Source organism: Arachis hypogaea, chromosome 3, assembly GCF_003086295.3.
Source record: "Arachis hypogaea cultivar Tifrunner chromosome 3, arahy.Tifrunner.gnm2.J5K5, whole genome shotgun sequence".
NCBI lineage: Eukaryota > Viridiplantae > Streptophyta > Magnoliopsida > Fabales > Fabaceae > Arachis > Arachis hypogaea.
This window is the reverse complement of record NC_092038.1, coordinates 68,031,687-68,043,948: the sequence shown is the minus strand read 5'-3', so window position 1 is coordinate 68,043,948 and position 12,262 is coordinate 68,031,687. Positions and strand designations below refer to the sequence as shown.

General features: G+C 42.2%; 1 non-coding gene across 1 annotated transcript; it reads left to right on the top strand.

Annotated features, from left to right (window-relative positions):
- Positions 1 to 3,477: 3,477 nt before the first annotated feature.
- On the top strand, positions 3,478 to 3,585 carry LOC112793070 (small nucleolar RNA R71). Its single transcript, XR_003197779.1, has one exon. It is a non-coding gene; the product is annotated as a small nucleolar RNA R71 (small nucleolar RNA).
- The last annotated feature ends 8,677 nt before the right edge of the window (positions 3,586 to 12,262 follow it).

Here is a 12,262-nt window from a genome sequence, read left to right as displayed (position 1 = left end):
CAAATAGTTTTGTGGAGGAAAGTGCATCCCTTGAGGAATCTCAGGGATCTATGATGAGTGGGGTCTTTGTGCTCCATCTTTCTTAGTGATGGCTTGTCCTCATCAATAGGGATGTCTCCCTCTATGTCAACTCCAACTGAATAACAGAGGTGACAAATGAGATGAGGAAAGGCTAACCTTGCCAAGGTAGAGGACTTGTCCGCCACCTTATAGAGTTCTTGAGCTATAACCTCATGAACTTCTATTTCTTCTCCAATCATGATGCTATGAATCATGATAGCCCGGTCTATGGTAACTTCGGACCGGTTGCTAGTGGGAATGATTGAGCGTTGAATAAACTCCAACCATCCTCTAGCCACGGGCTTGAGGTCATGCCTTCTCAATTGAATCGGCTTCCCTCTTGAATCTCTCTTCCATTGGGCGCCCTCTTCACATATGACTGTGAGGACTTGGTCCAACCTTTGATCAAAGTTGACCCTTCTAGTGTAAGGGTGTTCATCTCCTTGCATCATGGGCAAGTTGAATGCCAACCTTACATTTTCCGGACTAAATCCAAGTATTTCCCCCGAACCATAGTAAGATAATTCTTTGGATCCGGGTTCACACTTTGATCATGGTTCTTGGTGATCCATGCATTGGCATAGAACTCTTGAACCATTAAGATTCCGACTTGTTGAATGGGGTTGGTAAGAACTTCCCAACCTCTTCTTTGGATCTCATGTCGGATCTCCGGATATTCACTCTTTTTGAGTGAAAAAGGGACCTCGGGGATCACCTTCTTCAAGGCCACAACTTCATAGAAGTGGTCTTGATGCACCCTTGAGATGAATCTCTCCATCTCCCATGACTCGGAGGTAGAAGCTTTTGCCTTCCCTTTTCCTCTTTCTAGAGGTTCCTCCGGCCTTGGATGCCATAAATGGTTATGGAAAAACAAAAAGCAATGCTTTTACCACACCAAACTTAAAAGGTTTGCTCGTCCTCGAGCAAAAGAAGAAAGAAGAGAGTAGAAGAAGAAGAAATGAGGAAGAAGGGAATGGCTTTGTGTTCGGCCAAAAGGGGAAGAAGTGGTGTTTAGGTTGTGTGAAAATGAAGGAGTGAAGATGGGTTTATATAGGAGAGGGGGAAGGGTGATGTTCGGCTATGTATGGGTGGGTTGGGTGGGAAAGTGGTTTGAATTTGAATGGTGAGGTAGGTGGGGTTTTATGAAAGATGGATGTGAGTGGTGAAGAGAAAGATGGGATTTGATAGGTGAAGGGTTTTTGGGGAAGAGGTGTTGAGGTGATTGGTGAATGGGTGAAGAAGAGAAAGATTGGTGGGGTAGATGGGGATCCTGTGGGGTCCACAGATCCTGAGGTGTCAAGGAAAAGTCATCCCTGCACCAAATGGCAAGCAAAATTGCGTTTTTAGCCAATTCTGGCGTTAAACGCCGGGCTGGTGCCCATTTCTGGCGTTTAACGCCAGCTTCTTGCCCTTTTCTGGCATTTAACGCTAGTCTGGTGCCCCTTTCTGGCGTTAAACGCCCAGAATGGTGCCAGACTAGGCGTTAATCGCCCAACAGCTAGCCTTACTGGCGTTTAAACGCCAGCAAGCTCTCCTCCAGGGTGTGCTATTTTTCTTTCTGTTTTTCATTCTATTTTTGCTTTTTTCATTGATTTTGTGACTTCTCATGATCATCAACCTACAAAAAATATAAAATAACAAAGAAAAATATATAAAATATAACATTGGGTTGCCTCCCAACAAGCGCTTCTTTAATGTCAGTAGCTTGACAGTGGGCTCTCATGGAGCCTCAGAAATGCTCAGAGCTATGTTGGAACCTCCCAACACCAAACTTAGAGTTTGAATATGGGGGTTCAACACCAAACTTAGAGTTTGGTTGTGGCCTCCCAACACCAAACTTAGAGTTTGACTGTGGGGGCTCTGTTTGGCTCTGTTTTGAGAGAAGCTCTTCATGCTTCCTCTCCATGGTGACAGAGGGATATCCTTGGGCCTTAAACACCAATGATTCTTCATTCACTTGAATGACCAACTCTCCTCTATCAACATCAATCACAGCCTTTGCTGTGGCTAGGAAGGGTCTGCCAAGGATGATGGATTCATCCATGCACTTCCCAGTCTCTAAGACTATGAAATCAGTAGGGATGTAGTGGTCTTCAACTTTTACCAGAACATCCTCTACAAGTCCATAAGCTTGTTTTCTTGAGTTGTCTGCCATCTCTAGTGAGATTTTTGCAGCTTGCACCTCAAAGATCCCTAGCTTCTCCATTACAGAGAGAGGCATGAGGTTTACACTTGACCCTAGGTCACACAAGCCCTTCTTGAAGGTCATGGTGCCTATGGTACAAGGTATTGCAAACTTCCCAGGATCCTGTCTCTTTTGAGGCAGTTTCTGCCTAAACAAGTCATCCAGTTCTTTGGTGAGCAAAGGGGGTTCATCCTCCCAAGTCTCATTTCCAAACAACTTGTCATTTAGCTTCATGATTTCTCCAAGGTATTTAGCAACTTGCTCTTCAGTGACATACTCATCCTCTTCAGAGGAAGAATACTCATCAGAGCTCATGAATGGCAGAAGTAAATTCAATGGAATCTCTATGGTCTCATTTTGAGCCTCAGATTCCCATGGTTCCTCATTGGGGAACTCATTGGAGGCCAGTGGACGTCCATTGAGGCCTTGCTCAGTGGCGTTCACTGCCTCTTCCTCCTCTCCAAATTCGGCCATGTTGATGGCTTTGCACTCTCTTTTTGGATTTTCTTCTGTATTGCTTGGGAGTGTACTAGGAGGGAGTTCAGTAATTTTCTTGCTCAGCTGACCCATATGTGCCTCCAAGTTTCTAATGGAGGACCTTGTTTCAGTCATGAAACTTTGAGTGGTTTTGATTAGATCAGAGACCATGGTTGCTAAGTCAGAGTTATTCTGCTTAGAACTCTCTGTCTGTTGCTGAGAAGATAATGGAAAAGGTTTGCTATTGCTAAACCTGTTTCTTCCACATTATTATTGTTGAAACCTTGTTGAGGTCTCTGTTGATCCTTCCATGAAAAATTTGGATGATTTCTCCATGAAGGATTATAGGTGTTTTCATAGGGTTCTCCCATGTAATTCACCTCTTCCATTGAAGGGTTCTCAGGATCATAAGCTTCTTCCTCAGATGAAGCTTCCTTAGTACTGCTTGGTGCATTTTGCATTCCAGATAGACTTTGAGAAATCATATTGACTTGTTGAGTCAATATTTTGTTCTGAGCCAATATGGCATTCAGAGTGTCAATCTCAAGAACTCCTTTCTTCTGACTAGTCCCATTGTTCACAGGATTCCTTTCAGAAGTGTACATGAATTGGTTATTTGCAACCATTTCAATCAGCTCTTGAGCTTCTGTAGGCGTCTTCTTCAGATGAAGAGATCCTCCAGCAGAGCTATCCAAAGACATTTTGGATAGTTCAGACAGACCATCATAGAAAATACCTATGATGCTCCATTCAGAAAGCATATCAGATGGACACTTTCTGATTAATTGTTTGTATCTTTCCCAAGCTTCATAGAGGGATTCTCCTTCCTTCTGTCTGAAGGTTTGGACTTCCACTCTAAGCTTACTCAATTTTTGAGGTGGAAAGAACTTTGCCAAGAAGGCATTGACTAGCTTTTCCCAAGAGTCCAGGCTTTCTTTAGGTTGAGAGTCCAACCATGTTCTAGCTCTGTCTCTTACAGCAAAAGGGAATAGCATAAGTCTGTAGACCTCAGGGTCAACCCCATTAGTCTTGACAGTGTCACAGATTTGCAAGAATTCAGCTAAAAACTGATGAGGATCTTCCAATGGAAGTCCATGGAACTTGCAATTCTGTTGCATTAGAGAAACTAATTGAGGCTTAAGCTCAAAGTTGTTTGCTCCAATGGCAGGGATAGAGATGCTTCTCCCATAGAAGTCGGGAGTAGGTGCAGTAAAGTCACCCAGCACCTTCCTTGCATTGTTGGCATTGTTGTTGTTTTCGGCTGCCATTTGTTCTTCTTCTTTGAAGATTTCTGTTAGGTCCTCTACAGAGATTTGTGCCTTAGCTTCTCTTAGCTTTCGCTTCAAGGTCCTTTCAGGTTCAGGATCAGCCTCAACAAGAATGCTTTTGTCTTTGCTCCTGCTCATATGAAAGAGAAGAGAACAAGAAACTATGGAATCCTCTATGTCACAGTATAGAGATTCCTTGAGGTGTCAGAGAAAAAGAAAAAGTAGAAGACAGAAGTAGAAAATTCGAACTTATCAAAGAAGATGGAGTTCAAATTTTGCATTAAGGAATAGTGTTAGTCCATAAAATAGAAGGATGTGAGAAGAAGAGAAGTAATTTTCGAAAATTAAGTCAAAGATTTTAAAAACATTTTTGAAAAACTAATTGATTTTCGAAAATCAAGAGTGAAAAAGAAATCAAGTGATTTTTGAAAAAGATTTTGAAATTAGAAATAAAAAAGATTTGATTGAAAGCTATCTTGAAAAAGATGTGGTTAAGAAGGTATGATTAGTCTTAAAAAAATGTGATTGAGAAGATATGATTTGAAAAACATTTTAAAAAGATTTGATTTTAAAATTGATGACTTGGCTATCAAGAAAAGATATGATTCAAACATTAAACCTTTCTCAGCAGAAAAGGCAGCATTCTTGATATGTTGAATCAAATCATTAATTGATAGCAAGTATTTTTAAAGAAAGAAAGAAATTGATTTTGAAAAAGATTTGATTGAAAAGATATGATTTGAAAAAGATTTGATTTTGAAAAACTTTGAAAATCTGAAAAAAATTGCATTGAAAACAGAATCTTCCCTCTTGTGCCATCCTGGCGTTAAACGCCCAGAATGGTGCACATTCTGGCGTTTAACGCCCAAAACTCTACCTTTTTGGGCGTTAAACGCCCAACCAGGTACCCTGGCTGGCGTTTAAACGCCAGTCCATCCTTCTTCACTGGGCGTTTTGAACGCCCAGCTTTTTCTGTGCAATTCCTCTGCAGTATGTTCTGAATCTTCAATTCTCTGTATTATTGACTTGAAAATACACAAATTAAAAATATTTTTGGATTTTTAATAATCAAAATGCAACTAAAATCAAATAACAATGCATGCAAGACACCAAACTTAGCAGTTTGTATACTACTGACACTAATGAGAATGCATATGAGACACATAGACACTCAAGTCAAGAGAATTCAAAGGTCAGAGCAATGAAATCATCAAGAACAACTTGAAGATCCTTAAGACACATGAATGAATGTATGCAATTGACACCAAACTTAAAATGAAACACTAGACTCAAACAAGAAATATTTTTGGATTTTATGATTTTGTAATTTTTTTGTGTTTTTCGAAAATAAAGTGGAAAAAGGTATCAAAATTCTTAATGAGAATTCCAGGAATCATGCAATGTTTAGTCTAAGACTCCGGTCCAGGAATTAGACATGGCTTCACAGCCAGCCAAGCTTTCAAAGAAAGCTTCGGTCCAAAACACTAGACATGGCCAATGGCCAGCCAAGCCTTAGCAGATCACTGCTCCAATAGCAAGATTGATAGAAATCAACAAGCTCTTGTGATGATAAGTTGAAACCTCGGTCCAATGAAATTAGACATGGCTTCACAGCCAGCCAGACTTCAACAAATCATCATGAAACACTAGAATTCATCTTCAAGAATTCTGAAAAAAAAATACCTAATCTAAGCAACAAGATGAACCGTCAGTTATCCAAACTCAACAATCCCCGGCAACGGCGCCAAAAACTTGGTGCACGAAATTGTGATCACTACTTTTCACAAATCAAATAATCCCCGGTAATGAATCCAAAAACTTGGTGTTCAATACCATGGCATAAACACAACTTCGCACAACTAACCAGCAAGTGTACTGGGTCGTCCAAGCAATAAACCTTACGCGAGTAAGGGTCGATCCCACAGAGATTGTTGGTATGAAGCAAGCTATGGTCACCTTGTAAATCTTAGTCAGGCAAACTCAAATGGATATGGGGTGATATACGAATAAAACATAAAGATAAAGATAGAGATACTTATGTAATTCATTGGTAGGAACTTCAGATAAGCGTATGAAGATGCTGGTCCCTTCCGTCTCTCTGCTTTCCTACTGTCTTCATCCAATCCTTCTTACTCCTTTCCATGGCAAGCTTAAGCAAGGGTTTCACCATTGTCAGTGGCTACCTCCCATCCTCTCAGTGGAAATGTTCAACGCACCCTGTCACGGCACGGCTATCCATCTGTCGGTTCTCGATCAGGCCGGAATAGAATCCAGTGATTCTTTTGCGTCTGTCACTAACGCCCCGCCTTCAGGAGTTTGAAGCACGTCACAGTCATTCAATCATTGAATCCTACTCAGAATACCACAGACAAGGTTAGACCTTCCAGATTCTCTTGAATGCCGCCATCAGTTCTAGCCTATACCACGAAGACTCTGATCTCACGGAATGGCTGGCTCGTTTGTCAGGCGAGCACTCGGTTGTCAGGCGATCAACCATGCATCGTGTATCAGGAATCCAAGAGATATTCACCCAATCGAAGGTAGAACGGAGGTGGTTGTCAGTCACACGTTCATAGGTGAGAATGATGATGAGTGTCACGGATCATCACATTCATCAAGTTGAAGAACAAGTGATATCTTAGAACAAGAACAAGCGGAATTGAATAGAAGAACAATAGTAATTGCATTAATACTCGAGGTACAGCAGAGCTCCACACCTTAATCTATGGTGTGTAGAAACTCCACCGTTGAAAATACATAAGTGATAGTGTGATCATTGGCTTCGGCCCCAGAGAGGGAACCAGAAGAACCAAGATGAAAATACAATAGTAAAAGGTCCTACTTATAGAAAACTAGTAGCCTAAGGTTTACAGAGATGAGTAAATGACATAAAAATCCACTTCCGGGCCCACTTGGTGTGTGCTTGGGCTGAGCATTGATGCATTTTTGTGTAGAGACTCTCCTTGGAGTTAAACGCCAGCTTTTATGCCAGTTTGGGCGTTTAACTCCCAATTTGGTGCCAGTTCCGGCGTTTAACGCTGGAAATTCTGAGGGTGACTTTGAACGCCGGTTTGGGCCATCAAATCTTGGGCAAAGTATAGACTATCATATATTGCTGGAAAGCCCAGGATGTCTACTTTCCAACGCCGTTGAGAGCGCTCCAATTGGGCTTCTGTAGCTCCAGAAAATCCGCTTTGAGGGCAGGGAGGTCAGAATCCAACAGCATCTGCAGTCCTTTTTGGTCTCTGAATCAGATTTTTGCTCAGGTCCATCAATTTCAGCCAGAAAATACCTGAAATCATAGAAAAACACACAAACTCATAGTAAAGTCTAGAAAAGTGAATTTTAACTAAAAACTAATAAAAATATACTAAAAACTAACTAGATCATACTAAAAACATGCTAAAAACAATGCCAAAAAGCGTACAAATTATCCGCTCATCACTGTGCCCCTTCAGACTCGTCCTCCTTCTCCTTGCCCTGATGCTGCCAAGAAGGCTCCTGATGTTTGCTGATCTCTTTCTGGATATGTAGTTGGCCCGGCTTGTGGGCTTTAAAACTTTTTGTTTAATTCCTAGTTGCTTGTTTAGCAACTTTTTATTTTGAAAAACAAAAGGTAGCTCGCTATCCCTTCACGGTAGGTTTTGGTGGCCTTCCGAGGCCTTATAACTTTTGCGGAGTAATAGAGGTAGTTTTTTGACTTGGCATCTTTTCAGTTTTCTACTGATGTTTAAAATCTTGTATCTCGACCTCCTCGGATTGCTTTGTTTTATTGTTTGTAGCTTGGATCCTTTGAGGTTGTGACTTATGGGTCCAACTTGTTTCTTGGTAGTTCTTTTGCGCTGGTCCCCCTTTATGTTATTTCTGTAATCCTCTTTCTTGGACCTTTGTCAGGTCTCTTTTAGGGATTACTTTGATGACTTTTTAGTGGTAGGAGTCTGACTTGGTTATGTCAGTCTCCTTTAAGTTATTTTTTGTAGTCCTCTTTCTTAGATCTTTGTCAGATCTCTTTCAGGGACTACTTGTATAACTTTTTAGTAGTAGGAGTCCGACTTGGTTATGTCGGTCTCCTTTAAGTTATTTTTTTTGTAGTCCTCTTTCTTGGATCTTTGTCAGATCTCTTTCAGGGACTACTTGTATAACTTTTTAGTAGTAGGAGTCCGACTTGGTTATGTCGGTCTCCTTTAAGTTATTTTTTGTAGTCCTCTTTCTTCGATCTTGGTTATGTCAGGCCCTTCTAAGTTAAAGTAATCCTCTTTAATAGGGTTGGCCAGACCTCTTTCCAGGGTTTACTTATAACTTGGGTTGACTTGGTCCGACTTGTGAGCGTCAGCCAGCCTTTAAGTTATTATTTTAGCTATCCATAAGACCTCGTCAGGTTCTTTTTTGGATTGCTTTCGATAACTTCTTACATTATTATGTGTTCACCTTCGCCGATTTGTAGAAAGTGGTTGGCATCTTTAGATCGTCCTTTGGGTGAATTGCGTTTTCACCTTTATCGGACGATTTATCTTTATCGTGGTCGTGCAGTGAAATTGTTTTTCACTTTCTATCGACCTGTCGCTTTATAATCAGACGATGAATACTTTAGACTAATGCGTCTTGGATTCTTTGTAGAATATGTAAATAAACTTTATTCAAAGAAAAAATGCAAATATATACATGTGGGAATTTTTTATCCCTTTAAGTCGGGCATGACCTAGATCTCAACATGGTGCCTCATTAAAAAACCTTTTCAGGAAAAAGAGCACATCCACTAGTGAGATCCGTTGCCTTTTCTAGATGTAGTACCTTCTTAGGTTGCAGGCGTGCCATGATCTGGGAAGCTCTCGTCCATCAAGTTCGGACAGTCGGTAGTAGCCCTTCCCAAGTACTTCTATGACTCGGTAGGGTCCTTTCCAGTTTGCTGCCAGCTTCCCTTCTCCGGGCCGAGTTGTTCCAATGTCATTTCGAATTAAGATGAGATCGTTCTCAGCGAAACTTCTTGGTACTACCCTTTGATTATATCTGGAATCCATTCGATGTTTTAGAGCTTCTTCTCTCATCCGAGCTCTTTCCTGGATTTCAGGTAGTAGGTCGAGTTCTTCCCTTTGAAGTTGGGAATTTGCTCCCTCGTTATAATGGACTACTCTATGCGATCCTTCTTCAATTTCTACTGGAATCATTGCCTCCATTCCGTATGCTAATCGGAAAGGGGATTCCTTTGTGGTGGAATGTGGCGTCGTTCGATATGCCCACAGAACCCGTGGAAGCTCCTCTGCCCAGGCTCCCTTTGCATCTTGTAGTCTTCGTTTTAACCCTGCTAATATGACTTTGTTGGCGGCTTCGTCCTGTCCATTGGCTTGTGGATGTTCGACAGAGGTGTACTGGTGCTTTATATTCAAGTCGGCTACTAATTTTCTGAAGCCTGCGTCCATGAATTGGGTGCCATTGTCTGTGGTTATTGAATATGGGACTCCGAACCTCGTGACAATGTTTCTATATAAGAATTTTCGGCTTCTTTGGGCGGTGGCATTGGCTAGGGGTTCTGCCTCGATCCATTTTGTAAAGTAATCTACCCCTACTATGACGAATTTAACTTGCCCTGATCCCTGGGGAAAGGGACCGAGAAGGTCGAGTCCCCATTTTGTGAACGGCCAAGGCGAAGTCACGCTAATGAGTTCTTCTGGCGGAGCGATGTGGAAGTTGGCATGTTTCTGACATGGTGGACATGTCTTTACAAATTCTGTAGCTTCTTTCTGTAGAGTTGGCCAATAAAATCCCGCCCGGAGTACTTTTTTGGCGAGAGCTCGTGCTCCGAGATGATTGCCACAAATGCCGCCGTGTATTTCTTCTAGCACTTCCCTTGTGTTGGAGGTCGGCACGCATTTTAGTAAAGGTGTTGAGATTCCTCTTTTGTACAGGATGTTGTTTATGATGGTGTAGTACTGTGCCTCCCTTTTTAGCCTCTTTGCTTCCTTTTCTTCTGTGGGGAGCGTTCCTGTTTTGAGGTAGTTAATTATGGGGATCATCCATCCTTGGTCCTGGCCTGTTATGGTTAGGACTTTTTCTGCTTCCGAGATTGATGGGTTCTGTAACATTTCCTGGATGAGGCTTCTATTGTTGCCCCCTGGTTTGGTGCTGGCTAGTTTTGAGAGTGCATCAGCTCGGGCATTTTGCTCACGGGGTATATGGCAGATCTTGTATTCCCCGATTTGTCCGAGCTGTTCCTTGGTCTTATCCAAATACTTTTTCATGGTGGGATCTTTGGCTTGGTAGCTCCCTGTTATTTGTGATGTGACCACTTGCGAATCACTGTAAATGTTAAGTTTTCGAGCTCCCACCTCCTCAGCTAGTTTCAATCCAGCTAGCAATGCTTCGTATTTCGCCTGGTTATTTGAAGCCGGGAATCCGAACTTGAGGGAGAGCTCAACTTGGGTTCCCTGGTTGCTTTCTATTATCACTCCTGCGCCGCTTCCCGTTTTATTTGAAGAACCGTCCACATAGAGATTCCACTCTATGGGGGTTTCCAGGGCATCTGTGAATTTTGCAATAAAGTCGGTCAGGTATTGTGATTTGATGGCCGTCTGAGCTTCATATTGGAGGTTGAACTCTGACAGCTCGACTGCCCATTGTAGAATTCTGCCTGCTAAATCTGTTTTCTGCAATATTCCTTTTAAGGGCTGGTTAGTTCGAACTTTAATGATGTGGGCCTGGAAGTAAGGGCGGAGTCGTCGAGATGTTAGAACGAGAGTATAGGCAAATTTTTCTATTTTCTGATAGTTCAGCTCGGATTCCTGTAGTGCTTTGCTAATGAAGTAGACGGGTTGTTGTCCGTTTTCGTCTTCTCTGACCAGTGCTGATGCTACTGCCCTGCTTCCTACTGTAAGATATAATATGAGTGGTTCTCCTTCTCGTGGTTGGGATAGGATAGGTGGCTGTTCTAAGAATTTCTTAAAGTCTTGGAAGGCTTGTTCGCATTCTGTCGTCCATTCGAACTGTTTTCCCTTTCTTAAAATAGCATAGAAGGAGAGGGATCTTATCGCGGCTCCTGCTAAGAATCGGGATAGGGCAGCCAATCTTCCGTTGAGTTGCTGTACTTCTTTGACGCAGGTTGGGCTCTTCATGTTGAGTATGGCCTGGCATTTATCTGGATTTGCTTCAATTCCTCTTTGTGTGAGCATAAAACCTAAGAATTTGCCTGTTTCTACCGCAAAGGTGCATTTTGCTGGATTGAGTCGCATATCATGCTTCCTAATGGTGTCGAACACTTGGGCTAGGTCGGACAATAATGTCTCTTCACTTTGTGTTTTAATTAGCATGTCGTCCACGTAGACTTCCATGATCTTTCCGATGTGATCTGAGAAGACTTTATTCATCAGCCTTTGGTAAGTAGCTCCTGCGTTCTTGAGACCGAAAGGCATTACAATGTAGTAGTAGTTTGCTTTTGGTGTTAAGAACGAGGTCTTTTCTTGATCTGGTGGATACATGGGGATTTGATTGTATCCCGAGTATGCGTCCAAAAACAAGAGATATTTGTATCTGGAGGAAGCATATACCAGAGCGTCAATACTTGGGAGTGGATATGGATCCTTTGGACAAGCTTTGTGGAGATCGGTGTAATCGGTATACATTCGCCACTTCCCATTTGATTTTTTCACCAAGACAACGTTGGCTAGCCATAGTGGGTATTTGACTTCTCTTATGAATCCTGCTTCCAGGAGTGCTTGTACTTGCTCTTCCACAGCTTGGGATCGTTCTGGCCCAAGTTTTCTTTGTCTCTGCTGCACCGGTCGAGATCCTGGGTAGACCGCCAACTTGTGACACATTAGCTTAGGATCGATACCTGGCATATCTGCAGCTTTCCATGCGAAGAGGTCGATGTTATCTCGCAAGAATTGTATTAGTAATTCTTTTAAATCTCCCTTTAGGATTGTGCCGATATTAGTTGTTTTTTCCGAGGTGTCCCCGATCTGAATCCTTTCTATCTCGCCCTCTGGCTGGGGACAAAGTTCTTCTCGTTGTTGAACTCCGCCTAGCTCGATTGTGTGAAATTCTTCTCCTTTGCCTCTGAGATTTAGGCTTTCGTTATAACAGCGACGTGCCATCTTCTAGTCTGCTTTTATCGTGGCTATCCCTTTTGGAGTTGGGAATTTCATACATAGGTGTGGGGTCGAGACTATTGCGCCGAGTTAGTTGAGTGTTGTCCGACCTATGAGAGCATTGTAAGCTGAACTTACATCGACTATGATGTAGTCTATTTTGAGAGTCCTGGATTGGTTTCCTTTTCCGA